Genomic DNA, 23,473 nt, shown 5'->3' on the forward strand with positions numbered 1-23,473 from the left:
CATTTGAACCATTTCAATATTATTAAGAATATATTTCTTGAGAGACATAGGAAACATGGGAAATTACAAATGTGTTATGAAAGTGTGTCAGCTCTAGTTTCCTTCCATGTAGATTATCTTTTCCATACTTTTCACAATTTTTTCTGTTGAAAGTAAAGCTTATTACCTAAAAGCTGTGAAACTTAGAATAGCTTTGACAAAAAAGTGCGTCATAGAGATACTGTTAAAACAGCACGCTGCTCCACATTTCTATACAGGAGGCTTCTCGTAAATTTTTAGCGCCGTTAAAATGTACTGTAATGAAAACTCGACTAAGCAACAAGGGAAGAAAAAAAAATCCGTACACGAGTATCGAGAAAAAATGAGTTCCGTTAAAACCCAGCTCTCGACATAATTCTAACTTCCAAGAACTTTCCCAGTCCAATTTGTTGACCTTTAAAAACTGTCAAATACTGTACAAGCGAGCGAGGGGCACAGAGGCTATATTGCCGTTGGGGACGGTCACAGGTTCAAAATTACGTCCTCCAGTCGAGATATAATTTTCTGTCATTTTGGTCTTTGGGGCCATCTCTGCTTTGTGCGAGCCTTTACTCCGTCTGTGTAGAAGACTAGGTTGATGGCATATTGAGACCTTAACTTTCTTCCTTCAATAACAGAATATTGAGAGAACAGGAGATGATAAGACACAGAAAGAAAGAGTAGTCAGTCAAGATACTCGCCAACATTTTTTCCTTCATTTAGAAAATTGGAGAGCCGGTACAAAGGGATCACGGATGTAAGTAATCATCTGAGACTTACAGATGACTTTCTGCTGTTAACACATAACCCAAACGACAGAATACTGTTTGATGAAGTCGTAGAAGTGAGTAATAGTCATTCCGACGAAAACAAAATGTATGATATACCACGAATGGAAGAAGCAGTTGCTTAGGTAAACAAAACCCAACTTGAATACGCACTACAAGTTATACACGTTTGGCGGTTCCAGCCATCCCCATAACTCTCAAGAGATTGATATAAGCCATAAAAACTGTAGGTAACGTATCGAAGTCACATTTCCTGTTTTCATTTTCGTATTCTGGCCACTAGGCATGTTTCGTATATGGAGGTATGAATGAAAACTTTCGCCACATTACACCCTGAGAAATGGCGTAGCATATTCGGAAACGCTTATTTATCAGTCGTTTCCGGTAGCGGAGACCCACAACCGATAACTTTGCTTCTCACATCCGCCGTCGAATGTAGCTGCACTCTTTCTCAACCTGCTATAAACCGATTACAGGTTGAAAGGAATGAAGATTATGGTTTAACGTCCCGTCAATGACGAGGTCATCGGAGATGGATTAAACAGAAGAAGCATTCATATGAATTAAGAGGAGTAGCCATAAAGTTTGAATTATAGCACTGAAAAAATAAATCTACGTAATTAATGTTTGGTTTGCCTGCAGGTACATATCTGTAGTCTCGGTATACATTGAAATCACTACACCGCAGTACCGTAGCACCCCGCTAGAGGATCCAAAATAAAATGGGGCAGCCCACTGATAAAGTGTAGGTAGACTGCATCATTTTCTCTTACCTCCTCTAGCGGCGTACAACGGTGCTGTGGCACAGGCATTTCAGTGGATACCAAGACTACAGAGTCGTACCTGCATACAAATAAGACATTATTTAAAATCTTTTACTACGCCTATTAACTATTTAAATTCTGACCCAATTGCGCAACACATATTTTAAACGAAAATATCATAAGTTCGTTTTTGCTGCAAATAATACGAAGTGTTTGATCGCGTCATTCGTCGCCTTCATGGATCCACTAGTTCAGCAAATGACTGGTATATTTCTTACTTGCAAAAAATAATGCTGGAGGTTGTGCTAACCGATTACAGTAATCCTCAGAGGTCCATTATACTCAGGCGAAAAAAGTTTTGGGACACCTCCTATCATGCTGGTCTTCCTTTCGCCCGGCGTAGTGCAGAAAGTCGACGTGGCATGGACTCAAGTCGTTGAAAGTCTCCTGCAGAAATATTGAGCCATGCTGCCTCTATAGCCGTCCATAATTGTGCAAGTGTTGCTGGTGCAGGATTTTGTGCATGAACTGACCTCTCGATTGTGTCCCACAAACGTTCAATGGGATTCGTGTCGGTCGACCTGGGTGGTCGCTCAAATTGTCCAGAGTAGTGTTAAAACCAGTCGCGAACAATTGTGCCATGGTGACATGACGCTTTGTCAACCATAACATGAAGTCCATAAAAGGCTGCAAACGGTATGCAATTAGCCGAACATAAACATTTCCAGGCAATGTTCGGTATAGTTGGACCAGAGAGCCAAGTCCATTCAATGTAAATACAGCCCACACCGTTACAGAGCTTCCACCAGATTGCACAGTGCCTTGTTGACAAAGTGGGTCCATGACTTCGTAGGGTCTGTGCCACACTCGAACCCTACCATCAGCTCTTACCATCTGAAATCGGGGCTCACCTTACCTGACCAAGCCACAGCTTTCCAGTCGTATAGGGTCCAAGCGATATGGTCACGAGCCCAGGAGAGGCGCTGAAGGCGATGTCGAGTTGTTAAGAAACTTAACTCTTGCCGGTCGTCTGTTGCTGTAGCCCACTAATGATAAATTTTGCCGCACTGTCCTAACGGATACGATTGTCGCACGTCCCACGTTGTTTTCTGCGGTTATTTCATGCAGCATTGCTTGTCTGTTAGCACTGACAACACTTCGCAAACGCCGCTTCTCTCGCTCGTTAAGCGAAGGCCGCCGGCCACTGCGTTATTCGTGGCGAGAAGTATTGCCTGAAATTTGGTATTCTCGACACACTCTTGACACTTAGGATCTCGGAATACTGAATTCCCTAACGATTTCCGAAATGGAATGTCCCATGTGCCTAGCTCCAACACCACTTCGCGTTTAACGAGCTACCATTTTACTCGAAACGAGAGCTTGGATCAGTTTTCCTTGATGTTGTTGTTATAGGAAATGAGCTTCTTTACCAGTTGTTTGACTGGTTTTTTTACGCTTATTTGCTTGCTTTAACCTTCAGAAACAATTTTTTATCATCGTTTATGCTGCAAAAAGAAAGTGCAAGAGCAGACATAGAGAAGAATAGGGAGGATTAGAATTTCACATACCTATGAGAACGAAGCAATTTGAGATAGAGCACAAAGTTGGATTGCACTTGGGTGAGGTAGGAGAGTTCTTTTGAAAGAATCTATTTGCCTTAAAAGACTTAGGGAGCCCAAGTAAAATGTAAATCTTGATGGCCGGACGGTAATTTGATTCTCGCTCCTCCCAAAGGCGAATCAAGTGCCTTAAACAGTGTCGCTAGGCCCATAACGAAGACAGCGAACGAGGTTGGAGGGGTGATGTATTACTGAGGCATTAAATTGGACTAATGTGTTTAGTTTTATTGACTGACATGTCGATTCTTATTAAATTTAAGCCATGTAGCTATTAATTGCTCCGTAAATGGCCAGCAAGTAGTCATACTCACAAACAAATGATGTACATGTAGCCTGATCACATCATTTCTATGAAAATCGCGATTGCTTTCATCTCTGTTTTCTGTATGAAAATTTGTCGATTTAGGAACTAACAAGAGGAACACGGCAAATGCCGTAACCCGATTTCCCAGAAATTTCGCTCAGTGAAGAGGAGTCAACACGTGTCTTAGCTTATACCTAGATACGCGACTATTTCTGGACAAAACGACGATAAAAGATTTCGATTTATTTTCCAGGTACTGTTTGGGCCTTGCTCCTTAGACAGGGTGGTGGCGCGGCGGTTTATTAATTATGCGCCCAGTGTTTGAAACCAGATTATCACTTTTATTTTTCATTTATATATCCACGTCCATAGAAGATTACTACACGAATGTTTTCCAGCGTATCTACTTATTATATGTCATATAAATGAAATTTTAAAAAATGAGAAAATTATGTGAAATGGTTTTCGGTAAAAACCCTGTAAAGTTCCTTGGTTCGTAATCAACTGCAAGCGCCACTTTCTGACAGGTGATCCGCTGTGTATGGTTTGCTGCGAAATTTTTGCCAACGCGCGAAATCGTTACCAACGTTAACGAAGTTGCTTTCCCGGGAGAGATTCATACGAAGAAATGTCACTGTGGCCAACTTGCCTTCGTGCGATGCTCGTGCTGTTGGCGAATATCTGTCTTTCGAATGTTTCTACGATCGGTATCAGCCTAGGGAATTCACCAAATCTTCCTTAAGAATGAACATATGAATAAAATATAAGAATTAATATCAGAATTGATTTGAAAATGAAGTATCAGAATATGAGAATCTGAACGGGTTGCAACCCCTCAGCATACGTACATTATATAATAAATGTTTGATGCTTATTGCAGAATCCAGTTGTGTAATTTTAGCATAGTTTAACGCCATTACATCCCCTAAGTTGATAAGAGACATTCGTGTAGTAACCTTCTACGGATATGGGTATATAAATAAAGACAACAAAAAAAAGATAACATAAATTAAACAAAAACAACAATCGGGTTTCGAACAGGGGCGCAAAATTAAGAAGCCGCGACGCTAACCACTGAGCCACCATTTTGTTTGAGGATATTGTTCGGTAAAAGGCACATAAAGCACACCCCAAAAATACCTCAAAGAGTTTGAGCGTCGTTTCTTCAGAAACGGTCGAGTATCTCGGGATAAGACGAGCCAAGTGTCCGCTTATTGTGACTCCTCTTTCACTGAGTGAAGGTCCTAGGAAATCGGGAGATGGCACTTGCCGTGTTCTCGTCGTAAGGAAATGAACTACAGTAGAGATTTATGAACCGTGAATTACGTGTCACCAGATTTGTGCTTCTTTTAATTTTGCTTGGCAAATCGATATGCCAGAATATTATGTTTAGTGGCTCGTGTTGCAGTAGCCTATACAACATACACATCAGATTGTGATACTCATGTAGTCTGGCTTGCATGTAAGTGCCAAAATTGCGTTTATGCTGTGTGGTTTCGGGTTTAAACGCGAGATTATAATCGCTCACAAGTGCAGATAACTTGTTTCCCTGTCAGCAAAAGGCTGACATTAAACATTCGCCGCTATGGAACGTAAATCGTATGTAATATATTCGTATTTTCGAATATGTTACTGGCTTCAAGAATTCCTATCGGATGGAGTCACGTAAGGTAGACACTGTGAAACAGAAACAAAGGAAGCTTTAGTATACACTAATAAGTCGTAATATACTCAGTAGTTGTAGCGTTAGTAAGAGCTGCATTCCTGCTCTCCTACGCGAATCTTCCCAGAGACCTGTTTCAGGTTTTCAGCAAGGCGATATAATGCTCGACAATTCATATGAAAAGGTATTGAATGAATGCACCGTTGATCAAATCCGTTTCGAAGAAAGTTCAGTAATACCTCGTATCACTTGCGAAAAGTGTGTCTTGTTTCTGAAGAAACTCTGCTTCAATGCTCAAAGCGTTCTTCGTTTTCGATAAACTTTTCGTTAAGGAATCTTTGCCTTTGTGTATTGCTCAATTTCGTTCATTATATTCATAGCTTCTATGGTCTGTCTCTGTGATTTAGAACAGGTCAAAGAATCAAAGCGATCCCACTGGCTCTAAAGCGAAGTCTTCGCGGCTTCGAAATATGAGTATGTGATGCAAAATTCCGCTGTAATTGAGCGAATATCCAAATATGACGTGTAGAATTTCACTGCATTTGCTAATCATATTTGTATTTTTAAAAACTCACATTTCTGCAAAACACAATGCATTTTTTTATGCTTTACTTGAATTTGTTTTAACTCTTCTGTGTATCTTCAAAAGGTCTTGTCTTAGTATTACAAAATATTATACAAAACTCGTTGTTAGCTTTATATTTTAGGCCTAAAAATTATAACGTGTGCATTTATACATTTTGTGACTGCTGACCTGAAACAGTAGTAACTGTAAAGATGGATTTGTACAGATTGTCCTGATTTAATCGATTTCGTGTCTTAATAACATATCTGCAAAGTAATCGGAAGACCATCTTTCTTTGTCCCAAGAGTGGTTATTTTTGAATATTTCTTGCGATAATAATAGTGGTGCATGTTCTTTACGTAGCTATTTCGTCGTTTTGTAAATTTCTGATGTAGTTCTTTGCGGGCTGCGATTATAAACATTGTTTTTCAATCGTTTTTCACTTCACTCTCATCTAATTAGCGGAAAAGCGATATTTAGGAAAAAAATCTCACGTCGACACAAGCATCGAGAGATGCTGTGTTATGTCTCTATCCACTTGTTCATCGTTACGTTTTTGCCCAGTGTGGAGTAGTTCTGAATGTTTAGTCCGAGCTTTTAAAACCCCAAATATAATTCACAAACACCGTAAAAACAGCAACAGGAGCTTCCACCCCACCAAGATAACTATTGTCATGTTTTTTCATCGTCACGTTGCCGTTTTCACTTCCTTTCCCGTAATCGCTCAAACAGCACCAGGGAAAATACACTCCTGGAAATGGAAAAAAGAACACATTGACACCGGTGTGTCAGACCCACCATACTTGCTCCGGACACTGCGAGAGGGCTGTACAAGCAATGATCACACGCACGGCACAGCGGACACACCAGGAACCGCGGTGTTGGCCGTCGAACGGCGCTAGCTGCGCAGCATTTGTGCACCGCCGCCGTCAGTGTCAGCCAGTTTGCCGTGGCATACGGAGCTCCATCGCAGTCTTTAACACTGGTAGCATGCCGCGACAGCGTGGACGTGAACCGTATGTGCAGTTGACGGACTTTGAGCGAGGGCGTATAGTGGGCATGCGGGAGGCCGGGTGGACGTACCGCCGAATTGCTCAACACGTGGGGCGTGAGGTCTCCACAGTACATCGATGTTGTCGCCAGTGGTCGGCGGAAGGTGCACGTGCCCGTCGACCTGGGACCGGACCGCAGCGACGCACGGATGCACGCCAAGACCGTAGGATCCTACGCAGTGCCGTAGGGGACCGCACCGCCACTTCCCAGCAAATTAGGGACACTGTTGCTCCTGGGGTATCGGCGAGGACCATTCGCAACTGTCTCCATGAAGCTGGGCTACGGTCCCGCACACCGTTAGGCCGTCTTCCGCTCACGCCCCAACATCGTGCAGCCCGCCTCCAGTGGTGTCGCGACAGGCGTGAATGGAGGGACGAATGGAGACGTGTCGTCTTCAGCGATGAGAGTCGCTTCTGCCTTGGTGCCAATGATGGTCGTATGCGTATTTGGCGCCGTGCAGGTGAGCGCCACAATCAGGACTGCATACGACCGAGGCACACAGGGCCAACACCCGGCATCATGGTGTGGGGAGCGATCTCCTACACTGGCCGTACACCACTGGTGATCGTCGACGGGACACTGCATAGTGCGCGGTACATCCAAACCGTCATCGAACCCATCGTTCTACCATTCCTAGACCGGCAAGGGAACTTGCTGTTCCAACAGGACAATGCACGTCCGCATGTATCCCGTGCCACCCAACGTGCTCTAGAAGGTGTAAGTCAACTACCCTGGCCAGCAAGATCTCCGGATCTGTCCCCCATTGAGCATCGTTGGGACTGGATGAAGTGTCGTCTCACACGGTTTGCACATCCAGCACGAACGCTGGTCCAACTGAGGCGCCAGGGGGAAATGGCTTGGCAAGCCGTTCCACAGGACTACATCCAGCATCTCTACGATCGTCTCCATGGGAGAATAGCAGCCTGCATTGCTGCGAAAGGTGGATATACACTGTACTAGTGCCGACATTGTGCATGCTCTGTTGCCTGTGTCTATGTGCCTGTGGTTCTGTCAGTGTGATCATGTGATGTATCTGACCCCAGGAATGTGTCAATAAAGTTTCCCCTTCCTGGGACGATGAATTCACGGTGTTCGTATTTCAATTTCCGGGAGTGTATTTTGAAAGGTCGACGCTTTGGTTTTTGCATCTGGATAGACATATTTCTTTATGGAAAAACTGATAGAAGGCGACCTCGGGGAAACTCAGTTTGGATCCCGGAGAAATTTTGGAACACGCGAGGCACTACAGACCTTACAACAACCAATAGAAGATAGATTAGGGAAAGGCAATCCTACGTTTATAGCATTTATAGACTTAGAGAAATATTTTGATAATATTGACTGAAACATTCTCTCTCAAATTCTAAAGGTGGCAGTGGTAAAATATAGGGAGCGATAGGCTATTTACAACTTGGAAGAGCAATTAAACGGAACGGACAGTGTCTTGAAAGGAAGATAAAACACGAACATCAGCTAAAGCAAAACAAGGATAATGGTAAGTAGTCGAATTAAATCAGATGATGCTAAGGGATTTATGTTAGGAAATGAGACACTTAAAGTAGTAAGCGAGTTTTGCTACTTGCAAAATAACTGGTGATGGTCGAAGTAGAGAGGACATAAAATGTAGACTGCTCATGGAAAGATAAAGCGTTTCTAAAGAAGAGAAATTTCTTAAAGTCGAGTATACATTTAACCGTCAGTAAGTCTTCTGAAAGTATTTGTGTGAAGTGTAGCCATATATGGAAGTGAAACATGGACGATAAACATTTTAGACAAGAAGAGACTAGAAGCTTTTGAAATTTGGTACTACAGAAGATTGCTAAAGATTACATGGGTAGTTCACGTAACTATCTACTGAACAGAACTGCGGAGAAAAGAAATTGGTGGCACAACCTGACTAGAAAAAGGGATCGGTTGATGGGACACATTCTGAGACATCAAGGGATCACCATCACCACTGGAGGGAAGCGGGGGGGGGGGGGGGCGGGGGGGTAAAAATTGTGGAGGGAGACCAAGGCATGAACACAGTAAGCACATTCAGAAGGATGTAGGTTTCAGTAGTTACTCGGAAATGAAAAGGCTTGCGCAGGATAGAGTAGCACGGAGAGCTGCATCAAACCAGTCTTCACACTGAAGACCACAACAACAAGAATAACAAGTATATTTAGAAGTATTTTTATTGTACGGTAAAATTTTGCTCAACAGAAAAAAGACTTCAGAATGTTCAGAAACAGTATAAAGCAGAAGAGAATCTTCGACATGATGTTTGTGTCAGATGCGATTCTGACCTCTGGTGACCTCGCGCATTGCACTCTGGAGGCCTTTAGAACGCAGTGAGTGTCGCGTAGCGGTCGCTCCTTACCCGCGACCAGGAAGCCATGACTTACACGGGTGACCTGGCCAACAACTTCCGCTCTCCTATAAGACCAAAGGAAGTTCGTCACTTCCTCTCACTTCCCGACAACGTAGTTATATAGTCGTGTCATTCTTACTTCTACTCGATTAGTCAACGACTCTCGGTTCCTTCGGAAGCCGAATAATATTACTTTCGTAGCACAATATTGTTGCAGAACCTCTCCAAAAAAACATAATATTTTTACTCCTATGTTAAGGTTGTCAATGGCACAAGAACTTAGTTTCCAAATACTTACTGAGGAAACAGTGACCGAATAAGAAAGCAGAAAATTGAAATAAAAAAAAATCATGTCTTCTAATGCCATTTACAAAAGGTTCATTCCATCATTCAGTTGCCGTAACACTGCGAAGTTGAGTGCCACAGTTCACTGCTAGTGGTGTTAGAAAGTAGGTGTTGGCCTTAACAGAGTACCTGTCAGGTTCCTGAAGCGGAATATGTGAGTAAATCAGCTCCAATCAAGACCATAATTAACCAAAGATACTGTGAGCAGAGATGTGGTCCCAGCGACTGGAATGTAGCAAGGCTACATTCATCTACGGGATGACAGCTGAGATGATTGAAAGAACTACCGTGCAATGCTGTTTTTCTGTTTATAATCGGATTCAAGAATACGGTTGTGGAAATCGGTATAAAGGTAGGGCTCTTATGAAAATACTTTTACTGTGTCTGTAGCATACTGTATCAAATTTACCTCGAAAATAGTAGATACATATAAGACATAAACAGTCATGACGGTATTACATAGTTTCTTTCATAGCATGAGTAACAAAATAAGGCGTTTGCATTTTCTAGGTGAAAATTGGTATAATGGCACTTACTGTCGTCTTGTATTACTGCACGCCGGCCGGGGTGGCCGAGTGGTTCTAGGCGCTACAGTCTGGAACCGCGAGACCGCTACGGTCGCAGGTTCGAAATACCTCGGGCATGGGTGTGTGTGATGTCCTTAGGTTAGTTAGGTTTAAGTAGTTCTAAGTTCTGGGGGACTGATGACCACAGATGTTAAGTCCCATAGTGCTCAGAGCCATTTGAACCATTTTTTTTTTTTTATTACTGCACTGTTACCACTTTGTCCAGCCTACGTTCTTCCTAATTACCTCAAACATTCTTCGACATTGATTTTGATAGCATTTGTAGTTATTGTACCGAAATTGCCCACCCTTCTCGTATTGCACTTTTCAGCTCGCATACGACCTCAAATTGCCTTCCATTGCGATAAACACGTCTTGAAAGTATTTCCCAACTGTTTTCCATGGGGTTTATACCCGAGCTACGTGCAGGCCAGGGCAATATATCGATATCTTTATGTTCAAACCACTTTTGGTTATAGCAGAAACATGCACAAATTCATTATCTTGTTGAAATATTAAACTTTCGTCCCCTAGGTCCTCATACAATTTTAAACAATTCTGTCTCTAGCATCTCAGCGTGCATGTTAGAGTTCATTATAGTGTTGTCAAGCAATGCGTGATTCATCTTTAGCGCAGAAGACTGCCCAAATCACAACATTATCATCACAAAAATTTCTACTTATTCTTACCTCTGCTCTGTTTTCAGATCATGCCAGTAATATTGAATTCCATACAGCCCATCTATATTAAACTTTTCCTCATCACTGAAGATCGCTTTATCCCATTCTGAAGTCCACGACATATGTTTTTCAGCAAAGCCCAACCTAGCATATTTGCGCTTGGGTGTTAGAACACGTTTCTACAGTCGTTTCTTGAATTCAAGACGTTGGCCACTGGAGAAAATTTGTCGTACACGTCTGGCGATTACTAATAATTATAAGTCAGCAACACGTTGACAGAATAACGGTTTGTGTCCTTCGTTCCGTAAAAGGAACCGTTTCAGTGCCTCAAATAATCTTCTACTTAATCGATGTTTTACATTATGTCCATATCGTCCGCCCACTATAACAAAATTGTCAATCACTGTACTAGAATGGTTCAATTTATTGGCGATTTGATGATTAGAGCATCCCATTTACTTGTGCACAACAATTTTTGTTTTTCCATCTTACTGTAAATGTTTTCCGGGTGGCATTGCCACAATAGTGGTTTATGAACACAACACGTACTGTCACTAATGGTGTCTGTTTCCTAACTGCAGTAAAGGCACATACGCACACACTACCATCACCAAACATAGCCGACTGACTTTATACTGGCTTCCACACTCTACCATCTGAATCCCTGGTATACTGTACTACTGATATTAAAAGCGATCGGCCGGTGTGACCGAGCGGTTGTTGGCGCTTCAGTCTGGAACCGCGCGACCGCTATGATCACAGGTTCGAATCTAGGGCACACACTAAACGCACCCAGTCAGCTACTGTCCATTTTATGTTCTGTTTGGCCGATTGAAGACGTGCAGATCTAGGTACAGCTGTTAGCAGTGGCTTTTCGTGAGGTTCCCGACTCTCCTTCGGAGTATTCATTCGGTGACTGGTTGAGATTTACCCACATTCACGGAAAGCAGCAGTTTCTGTCGGCTTTGAAACTGGTTGTTACAGACAGTGCGTGCTTACGCTGTGTCACATGGTTGTGAGTGGTATATGTTGAACAGGAGTTGATAGACCATAGAATCGAGCCCCTTCATTTAGGTGTGGTCACGATGACGTTCAAACATAATAGGCCCTTCTCCCACTCTGTTATGTCTCCACATCGATCCATCTTATTGCGCTGATTCCGTACAACCGCCTGGCGCATATACACTGTATCACCACTATGACATACTTTAGCGGTGGAGAGTCACATTACCGTCTGATACCAGTTCTGTACCATCTGCAGCGCACCAAATCGATCATTGTGCTCTTCTAAAGGGGGATAATATTTTATCTGCTTAGCCTATAGCTATGCACTTCACTACAGACATGTCTATTTATAGTGATAGTGTATTTCGAATGAATCTGTCTCTCTTCAGCGGAGTGTAGGCTGTAGCCTGTTAACAAGATGACTCCGTCGTCCCTGTGGTCTAATATATCTCATTATTCACGGGAATACAGCCGCGTGACGTCGTCGAGAACAGCCGGTATTTCGACAGGTGACCACCTCGTCATTTTCGAAGCAAAATAGCAGCAAGTAAGCGCTGCGCAGCGGAATTTAAAAACTCAGGTTGCAGAGCAAGTCCAGAAAGGTGTGTGTGTGTGTGTGTGTGTGTGTGTGTGTGTGTGTGTGTGTGTGTGTGAATTCCTAAGGGACGAAACTGCTGAGGTCATCGGTCCCTAGACTTTCACTAGCTTAAAGTAACTTGTGCTAACAAGGGAACCTCCCCATCGCACCCCCCTCAGATTTAGTTATAAGTTGTCACAGTGGATAGGCCTTGAAAAATTGAACACAGATCAATCGAGTAAACAGGAAGAAGTTGCGTGGAACTATGAAAAAATAAGCAAAATATACAAACTGAGTAGTCCATGCGCAAGATAGGCAACATCAAGGAGAATGTAAGCATAGGTGCGCCGTGGTCTCGTGGTTAGCGTGAGCAGCTGCGGAACGAGATGTCCTTGGTTCAAGTCTTCCCTCGAGTGATAAGTTTACTTTCTTTATTTACGTAAAGTTATGATCTGTCCGTTCGTTCATTGACGTCTCTGTTCACTGCAATAAGTTTAGTGCCTGTGTTTTGCGACAGCACCGCAAAACCGTGCGATTAGTCGACGAAAGGACTTGCCTCTTCAATGGGGACCGAGAACATTTGATCGCAAGGTCATAGGTCAACCGATTCCTCCACAGGAAAACACGTCTGATATATTCTATACGACACTGGTCACGGCATGTGCGTCACATGACAGGAATATGTTGTGGACCCACCTAACTTGTACACTTGGCGAATGGGTAAAAAGATTCTTCTACCTTTCCCGATTTAGGTTTTCTTGTGGATGTGATAATCACTCCAAAAAAGTGACGAAAACATAAGAGTTTGTGACATAAACTGAAAACAAAAAATTAAAATTTCCACTCGAGGGAAGACTTGAACCAAGAACCTCTCGTACCGCATCTGCTCACGCTAACCACAGGACCACGGCGTTCCTGAACTCACCCTCTCCTCGATTTTGCTTATGTTGCCCATGGACTACTAAGTTTGTATATTTTACTTATTTTTTCATAGTTCCACACAACTTCTTCCTGTTTTCTCGATTGATCTGTGTTCAGTTTTTCAAGGTCTATCCACTGTGCCAACTTAGAATTAAATCTGAGGGGGGTGCGATGGGGAGGTTCCCTTGTAAGAACAACACACACCCATGCCCGAGGGAGGACTCGAACCTCTAGCGGGAGGCCTGTAACCGCGTGGCCACTCGGCGCGACTCTGGAAAGATCACATACAGAAACACACACACAATAAATAAAAGTACTGATTTTGCATAATACTTTACATTCCATCTGTAAGCACAAAATCCTTATAGTCCAAGATAAGGAACGTTAAACATAGAAAAGAAAGAAAATACAGAAAAGAATACATACGACTTCATTAACATTTGACAAAACGACAACGATCAGTAGTAATAGGTGTACAATATATACCGAAGCGCCAAAGAAATTGGTAGAGGCATGCGTATACAGATTTATGTAAATACAGATTTATGTAAATGGGCACAATACGGCGCTACGGTCGGCAACACCTATATAAGACAATAAGCGTCTGGCGCAGTTGTTAGATCGGTTACAGCTGCTACAATGGCAGGTTGTCAAGATTTAAGTGAGTTTGAACGCAGTGTTATAGTCGGCGAACGAGAGATGGGACACAGAAAATGGCTCAAAATGGCTCTGAGGATTATGGGGCTTAACATCTGAGGTCATCAGTCCCCTACTTAAACCTAACTAACCTAAGGACATCACACACTTCCATACCCGAGGCAGGATTCGAACCTGCGACCGTAGCAGGGACACAGTATCTCCGAGGTAGCGATGAAGTGGAGATTTTCCAAAAAATGTTCAAAAATGTGTGTGAAATCTTATGGGACTTAACTGCTAAGGTCATCAGTCCCTATGCTTACACACTACTTAACCTAAATTATCCTAAGGACAAACACACACACCAATGCCCGAGGGAGGACTCGAACCTCCGCCGGGACCAGCCGGGAGATTTTCCCGTACGACGATTTCACGAGTGTACCGTGAAAATCAGGAATCCACTAAAACATCAAATCTCCGACATTGCTGCGGCTGGGAAAAGATCCTGCAAGAACGGGACCACCGATGACTGAAGAGAATCGTTCAGCGTGACGGAAGTGCAACTCTACCGCAAATTGCTGTAGATTTCAATGCTGGGCCATCAACAAGCTCAGCGTGTGAACCATTCAACGTAACATCATCGATACGGGCTTTCGGAGACCACTCGTGTACCCTTGATGCTACACGACAAAAAGCTTCAGGCTTCAACACAGACATTGGACTGTTGATGATTGGAAACATGTTGCCTGGTCGGGCGACTCTCGTTTCAAATTGTTTCGGGCTGATGGACGTGTACAGGTATGGAGACCTCATGAATCCATGGACTCTGCATGCAGCAGGGGACTGTTGAGCTGGTGGAGGCTCTGTAATGGTGTGGGGCGTGTGCAGTTGGAGTGATATGTGAGCCCTGACATGTCTAGACATGACTGTAACAGGTGAAACGAATGTAAGCCTCATGTCCGATCACCTGTATCCATTCATGTCCATTGTGCATTCCAACGGACTTGGGCAATTTCAGCAGGACAATGCGACAACCCACACGTCCAGAATTGCTGCAGAGTGGCACCCTTCTGAATTTAAACACTTTCGCTGTTAACCAAACTCCCAAGACATGAACATCATTGAGCTTAGCTGGGATGCCTTGCAACGTGCTATTCAGAAGAGATATCAACCCCCTCGTACTCTTACGGATTTATGGACAGCCCTGCAGGATTCATGGTGTCAGTTTCCTCCAGCACTACTTCAGACATTAGTCGAGTCTATGTCACGTCGTGTTGTGGCACTTCTGTTTGCTTGCGGGGGCCCTACGCCCCACACGACATTCGGCAGGTATACCAGTTTCTTTGGCTCTTCAGTGTCATAACATAGACCAAGTAAGACCGTTTCACTGCCGGAAGACTGATGTCGAAAAAGAAGTATTTTTTGGCACTGGATAAATGTGGACAGAATAAATTCGACGCCATTCATCAGCAGTCCATGCTTCCCAATCATGGCACTACTGCAAAGGTAGTCGTTGTGTTATAATGTTAAAACCCACGGAACCGAAATTACCCAGGCTTGTTGCTGCTAGTTTTCCATCAGTGTTGTAGGACGACACAAGATGTTACAGAGACTCCATTACTTCTAGTCAGACGGTAGGCGTTGTGAAGGTATTAGGACACGCTGCGTGCACAGGACAGCGATCCTCGCTTGATGTGGTCAGATGAGTTCGACCGGGACCTTGACAACGAGTAACCCTGCCCACACGTTCCCATTTAGCCCAATACCGGGCCACGGTCACATGCCAATCCCCCACAAATCTTCAGTTCGACGAGCCGACTAAATGGAGACCCTCAGTGATCCTTCTTTCAAGCTCTGTCAGGTACTGATAACTCTGTCTCACACGAGATTGCGGCACCTCCGTGTCATGCATAGTAATAACTCTACATATCACGCTATTTACAGCCTTCTATTCACTACCAGGCCTGGAAACAACTCTAAACACGAACAGTACTACTGCATTGTGGTAACCGTCCATTTGTCACAAAGTGCAACTCTGATCATTTACATACTCGCGAATGGAGTGTACTGTAGGAAGGTATTCTGATATCCAACCATGTTTTTTGGGTGCTTGATTTTTTCTGTCAGGCAGTGTATACTCTAGTGGTACGGGCTTTCATGATTCTACGAGTACTAACTGACGTATCATAGTATTGCTTAGCGTGAAGAATGTTCTGATACGACCTCCATAAAATAAATTCTAAGAAAAATAAACTACGCACGACGAAGTGAGACGTAGCGCCGTATACCGATCCTGCCTTGGAGGCGGTTAAGTGGGATATGTGTCTCAGAGCTGGATAGTGACAGATGGTGACTCGAGACTGGACGCGTACGTAGTTTATGTATCTGCCGATAGAGGACAATATTGGATAAGGGGACTGTGATTTTAGTTTCGATTGTGCCCACTAGAGTGCACTAAAATAATAGAATGTTTTTCATAAACTGTTCTAGTATTTTCATAAAGTGTTATTATGTCTTTTTGTGTATGTAAAATATTATAAATATGTTTTAGCAGTATGAATGATGGGTGAGTGTGGTTTAAGGTTAATTTTTTAATTTTTTAACGAGTTATGTAGTAAGATTTAGTGTGGGAACATTTCGAAGAAGTATGGATATGGACAAAGGGGATTTCTGTAGAATAGATTTGTAAAGTAAGTTTATGGTAAAGGGAAAGTTAATTCAGGTATAAATAACATTAGTAAATAACTTTATGCATAAGCAAAACTTCAGCATATTAGATAATTACGTCGGTAAAAAGTGCAGTCGTGAGGTTTACTATTTTGCGATTGGTTATGGATGAAAAGCGCGGACTAAGGCGGGAGAATGTTGTTTTGCTATTTGCTGTTGAGTAAACTGACCAATGGTAAAGCAATATTCTTCGCGCGCCTTTCTCTGCTGGTAGAGAAGACTTAGAGAATTCTAGAGCTGAGTGGGAGCCTAGCCATGAAACAGTTCGGACGTGTGTAGTAGTAGTTCCGATGGAAATGATAAGTTGCCGGATCTAGCAGTGCTTCATACATCAAAAGTGTTGAAAAGTGACGGCATAATTATTCTGATGAGTGTATAGAAATTTCGGAATTTTTAAGTGAATTTTGTGATGAGAAAAGACATAAATTCCGCATAGCATATTGAGCAGGTCGGTGGCTAAAAAACTGTGACTGCGTTAAGTACCGACAGACTTAATATTTGGCGACCATTTCAACCAAAAACAATACGTATTTTTGCAGCTGTTACGTTTTCGGGAAATGCAACACCATAAACGGGCTAACGTGAGTGAAAGGGATAGTGAGTGACTGCGTTAAGATTAGCATGGGCTTAGCAGTGATACTTGTTCACCTGTGTTTCAGAATATATTAATTAAGGACAAAATTTTCAACCTTTCATTTCGTGTGAAAACTTTCTCCCGAAACGTAGATTTAGTGACTTTAATTGCAGCCTGGTTCACGTCGAAGTACAGTAGGTTTCGCTCGGCTTCCCTACTGATGAACTGCTGAGACAATGTTCACAGGTAGGTTCAGATACGTCGTAAAGGAACGGAAACAACCGCGCCGCCGCAGAAGGAATTATCCGAATGGGACAGAAATCGGTATGATCGATGTCATGTAAAGACAAACAAATGATTACAGTTTTTGAAAAATTGGATGTTTTATTCAAGAGAAAGAGCTTGACAGACTGACCAAGTCAATAATGCGTCGGTCCAACTCTAGCTCTTATGCAAGTAGTTATTCGGCTTGGCATTGATTGACAGAGTTGCTGGATATCCTGGTGAGGATTATCGTGCCGAATTCTGTCCACCTGGCGCGTCAAAAACTGAACTCCACCCGGACCGACCATGAAGGCCCAGCGGTACCGACCGGCCGCCGTGTCATCCTCAGACCACAGGCGTCACTGGATGCGGATACGGAGGGGCGCGTTAGATCGTCAAAATCCCGAGCTGGTAGTAGGGCCCTGCCCGTGATACTCCATAATTCTCAATTGGGGGGTCACAGGGAGTACGAAATACAAGTCATTCGGCGCCCACTGAGGGCTTACAAACGTGTTCAGACAGGTGTTATTGTGCCCAGAATGAGATTTTCACTCTGCAGCGGAGTGTGCGCTGATATGAAACGTCCTGGCAGGTTCGCAGGAGAGCTTCTGTAAAGTTTGGAAGGTAGGAGACGAGGTACCGGCAGAAGTAAAGCTGTGAGGACGGGTCGTGAGTCGTGGTTGGGTAGCTCAGTTGGTAGAGCACTTGCCCGCGAAAGGCAAAGGTCCCGAGTTCGAGTCTCGGTCCGGCACACAGTTTTAACCTGCCAGGAAGTTTCAGGTGTTATTGTGACTTGTGGTTTGCGCCGGCAGTGAGGTGGCGGCTGTGGGGCTGGCGCCGCGGTATGCTGCCAGTGATAACGGCGCGGCAAGGCGCCAGGAAACGCGGCAACAGCGAGCGCCGGCCGCAGACGCCCATGTGCCGTGCGTGCGGCGCCAGGCAAACACGGCGCACAGACGCACCTCTTCCCAGCCTCGCTGAGCCCTTTGCGTGTAAGCTCTACCAGCCGTTCCACACTCTGCTGTAATATACCCGCAAAAAGTCGCGTGTTTACAATGTGGTTACAAAACTCGTGGAATACCTCCGTAATATCCTGCCAGACCTCCTTTTTTCTGCCGGCCGTGGTGGCCGAGTGGTTCTAGGCGCTTCAGTCAGGAACCGCGTGACCGCTACGGTAGCAGGTTCGAATCCTGCCTCGGGCATGGATGTGTGTGATCTCCTTAGGTTAGTTAGGTTTAAGTAGTTCTAAGTTCTAGGGGACTGATGACCTCAGATGTTAAGTCCCATAATGCTCAAAACCATTTGAAGCTCCTTTTTCCTACGCAGTGCGGCAACTCGACGTGGCATGGACTTCACAAGTCGTTGGAAGTCCCCTGCAGAAATGGTGAGCCATGCTGCCTCTGTAACTGCTAATAATTGCGAAAGTGTTGCCTGTGCACAATTTTGCGCACGAAGAGACTTTTCGATTACGTCCCACGACGGGCGATCTGTGTGGCCAAATCGTTTGCTCGAATTGTTCAGCATGTTCTTCAAACCATTTGCAAACTATTGCGGCCATTGACATGGTGCTTTGTCGTCCACAAAAATTCCATCGTGGTTTGGGAACTGAAGTCCATGAATGGACGCAAATGACCTCCATGTCAATGACCGGTTCAGATGGACCAAAGGACACAGTCCATTCCATGTAAACGCAGCCCACAACATTATAGAGCCACCACCAGCTTGCACAGTCCCTTTTGCAGATGAGGTGATCATCTAGGAGGAAGTATTGTTCGATCCAGTCTGCCTTCTCTCTTCTTTGTCACACCATAACATTACGAGTATTATTTTTTTTTAAATGCATTCTGAGAGAGCTAAAGGTGCGACTGTAGTAATTTACACGAGGAAGTATTGTTCGATTCTGTCTTTTTCTTGACTGTTCTTAAGACTGGAAACAAGCTCTTACTGCATCGAACTGCCGGCCGGTGTGGCCCTGCTGTTCTAAGCGCGTCAGTTTGGAACCGCGTGACCGCTACGGTCGCAGGTTCGAATCCTGCCTCGGGCATGGATGTGTGTGATGTCCTTAGGTTAGTTAGGTTTAAGTAGTTCTAAGTTCTAGGGGACTGATGACCTCAGATGTTAAGTCCCATAGTGCTCAGAGCCATTTTTTGCATCGAACTGTAAAGTTACACGCTTCGGCGAAAGTAGAAGTGTGGTACTCTTTGACTTCACGATTAATGATTCACATCTACAATCAGTCATGTCATAAAGGTACCAAGCAGAAACTACCAGCGACGATATTAAATAGAATGACTGCATACGCTCAGCTGTGAGCGAAGAAAATTACTCGTCAGAGCTTTCGGTTTGTTGGCGGGATAGAGAGAAACCGCAGTTCGACTGCAAAACATTAGATTACTAGGACTTTTACTGCAGTGTTATTCAATATTTGTGGGCAACGGCCTTGCCGCAGTGGACACACCGGTTCTCATGAGATCACCGAAGTTAAGCGCTGTTGGGCGTGGCCAGCACTTGGATGGGTGACCGACCGGCTGCCATGCACTGTTGCCATTTTTCGGGGTGCACTCAGCCTCGTGATGCCAATTAAGGAGATACTCGACCGAATAGTAGCGGCTTCGGTAAAGAATACCATCATAACGACCGGGAGAGCGGTGTGCCGACCAGACGCGCCTCCTATCCGCATCCTCAGCTGAGGATGACACGGCGGTCGGATGGTCCAGGTAGCCCACTCGTGGCCTGAGGACGGAGTGCTTTATTCAGGATTTGCGGGGTTCATAAACACGGAACATCGCGCATTTATATGATGTGACAGTAGACCGTAAAAATAATGTTGCTACATGTGAAATAGCAGATTCTTGAAGAATAACGTCACATATTTCGCGAAAATCTGCTCAGGAAATTCCCGTAATGTTACAGTCCGGAATAATGAATATTGTACAGCTGTTTACATGTTGCTCTCGTAGAGAACGTAAATCTAATTAATAACAACTGATTAATAACAACTCGCTTAGAGGCATATAAGCAGTCATTCTTCTCGGGGTATATTCGCCAATGGAACGGGAATAAACTCTAAATAGACACTAAAGTACTGCTCATTGTCGAATGTAAATTGTATTCGGGTTTTTCTGTCGTCTCTCGTCAGATATTTATCGGCAGCTGCTCTGTAAACTGGGCCGTCTAATGCTGCAAGCACAGAACTGAGTTCTTTAGTCAACAAAAAAATGGCTCTGAGCACTATGGGACTTAACATCTGTGGTCATCAGTGCCCTAGAACTTAGAACTACTTAAACCTAACTAACCTAAAGACATCGCCGGCCGATGTGGCCGTGCGGTTCTAAGAACTTCAGTTTGGAACCGCGTGTCCGCTACGGTCGCAGGTTCGAATCCTGCCTCGGGCATGGATGTGTGTGATGTCCTTAGGTTAGTTAGGTTTAAGTAGTTCTAAGTTCTAGGGGACTGATGACCTCAGAAGTTAAGTCCCATAGTGCTCAGATCCATTTGAATCTAAAGACATCACACACATCCAGGCCCGAGGCAGGATTCGAACCTGCGACCGGTAGCGGTCACGCGGTTCCACACTGAAGCGCCTAGAACCACTCGGCCACACAGGCCGGCCCTTTAGTCAACAGTCTGAGAAGTTCTGCTGCACGGACACGCAGCTGCCTGCTATGTGACTGATTTACAAGCTGCATCTCAGTCCTTCGGGAGTCGAAGAACTCGTGTATCGTCCCCGTGCATAGTAGGGTCCCTTACTGTTGAGGAAATAAGCGGGCGTGCTTCTGCGGCTGTTCCCGTGGAAGTAGCTTACACGCCCTCGCTAAATAACAGTGTTTAACAACTCGTCATGGAGTAATGCATCGGCTTTTACAAAGGAAAGAAATTCGCGCTCGGTCCGTTCCGTAAATCTCGGCTGGCGCCCTTTGTATTCCGGCAGCGGAGTGCTGCAGCCTGGAGAGGAGCGGGCGGTAATTTGAGTCCGCGGCCTGTAATGACGCACGGTGGCCGGCCGGGGACGCTCACGCGAAGCACCGGCAGGGCGCCCCGGCCGCCAGCAACGCGTCTTTCCGGCCGCGCGGCTCTTGCGTGCAGGCGCCGCTGGCGTTCCTCGGGTTCCGTTGGGCGCTCGTGAATTGCATCGTAATCACGTCGCACTTTAACGCAAGTATCCTCACACCGATGCCTGGCTGTAGCCGTGACTTACGTACAATACTCTCGGAGAAGTAGAATCTACACTACTGGACATTAAAATTGCTACACCACGAAGATGACGTGCTACCGACGCGAAATTTAACCGACAGGAAGAAGATGCTGTGATATGCAAATGATTAGCTTTTCAGAATATTCACCAAGGTTGGCGCCGTTGGCGACACCTACAACGTGCTGACATAAAGAAAGTTTCCAACCGATTTCTCATACACAAACAGCAGTTGACCGGCGTTGCCTGGTAAAACGTTGTTGTGATGCCTCGTCTAAGGAGGAGAAATGCGTACCATCACGTTTCCGACTTTGATAAAGGTCGGCTTCTAGCCTATCGCGATTGCGGTTTATCGTATCGCCACATTGCTGCTCCCGTTGGTCGACATCCAATGACTGTTAGCAGAATATGGAATCAGTGGGTTCAGGAGGGTAATACGGAACGCCGTGCTGGATCCCAACGGCCTCGTATCACTACCAGTCGAGATGACAGTCATCTTACCCGCATGGCTGTAACGTATCGTGCAGCCACGTCTCGATCCCTGAGTCAACAAATGGGGACGTTTGCAAGACAACAACCATTTGCACGAACAGTTCGACGACGTTTGCAGCAGCATGGACTATCAGCTCGGAGACCATGGCTGCGGTTACCCTTGACAATGCATCACAGGCAGGAGCGCCTGCGATGGTGTACCCGACGACGAAGCTGGGTGCACGAATGGCAAAACGTCATTTTTCGGATGGATCCAGGTTCTGTTTACAGTTTCATTATGGTCGCATCCGCCATACTGGCGTGATGGTATGGGGTGCCATTGATTACACGTCTCGGTCACCTCTTGTTGGCATTGACGGCACTTTGAACAGTGGACGTTACCATTCAGGTGTGTTACGACCCGTGACTCTACCCTTCATTCGATCCCTGCGAAACCCTACATTTCAGCAGGATAATGTACGACCGTATGTTGCAGCTCCTGTAGGGGCCTTTCTGGATACAGGAAATGTTCGACTGTTGCCCTGGCCAGCACATTCTCCACATCTCTCACCAATTGAAATGTAACATCCACTGTTCAAAGTGCCGTCAATGCGAACAAGAGGTGACCGAGACGTGTAACCCATAGCACCCCATACCATCACGCCGGGTGATACGCCAGTATGACGATGACGAACACACGCTTCCAATGTGCGTTCACTCCGCGATGTCGCCAAACACGGATGAGACCATCACGATGCTGTAAACAGAACCTGGATTCATCCTAAAAAAAAAAGCGTTTTTGCCATTCGTGCACCCAGGTTCGTCGTTGAGTACACCATCGCAGGTGCTCCTGTCTGTGATGCAGCGTCAAGGGTACCCGCAGCCATGGTCTCCGAGCTCATAGTCCATGCTAGTACAACCGTCGTCGAACTATTCGTGCAGATGGTTGTTGTCCTGTAAACGTCCCCATCTGTTGACTCAGGGATCGAGACGTGGCTGCACGATCCGTTACAGTCATGCGGATAAGATGACTGTCATCTCGACTGCTAGTGATACGAGACCGTTGGGATCCAGCACGGCGTTCCGTTCCGTATTACCCTCCTGAACCCACCGATTCCATATTCTGCTAACCGTCATTGGATCTCGACCAACGCGAGCAGCAATATCGCGATACGATAAACCGCAATCGCTATAGGCTACACTCTGATCTTTATCAAAGTCGGAAACGTGATGGTACGCATTTCTTCTCCTTACACGAGGCATCACAACATCGTTTCACGAGGCAACGCCGGTCAACTGCTGTTTGTGTATGAGAAATCGGTTGGAAACTTTCCTCATGTCAGCACGTTGTAAGTGTCGCCACTGGCGCCAACCTTGTGTGCATGCTC

At 44.9% G+C, this 23,473-nt stretch overlaps 1 pseudogene; it reads left to right on the top strand.

Annotated features, from left to right (window-relative positions):
• Positions 1 to 19,852: 19,852 nt before the first annotated feature.
• LOC126177584 (5S ribosomal RNA) lies at positions 19,853 to 19,969 on the top strand (annotated as a pseudogene).
• The last annotated feature ends 3,504 nt before the right edge of the window (positions 19,970 to 23,473 follow it).

This window comes from Schistocerca cancellata, chromosome 3 (genome assembly GCF_023864275.1).
Source record: "Schistocerca cancellata isolate TAMUIC-IGC-003103 chromosome 3, iqSchCanc2.1, whole genome shotgun sequence".
NCBI classification, from domain to species: domain Eukaryota; kingdom Metazoa; phylum Arthropoda; class Insecta; order Orthoptera; family Acrididae; genus Schistocerca; species Schistocerca cancellata.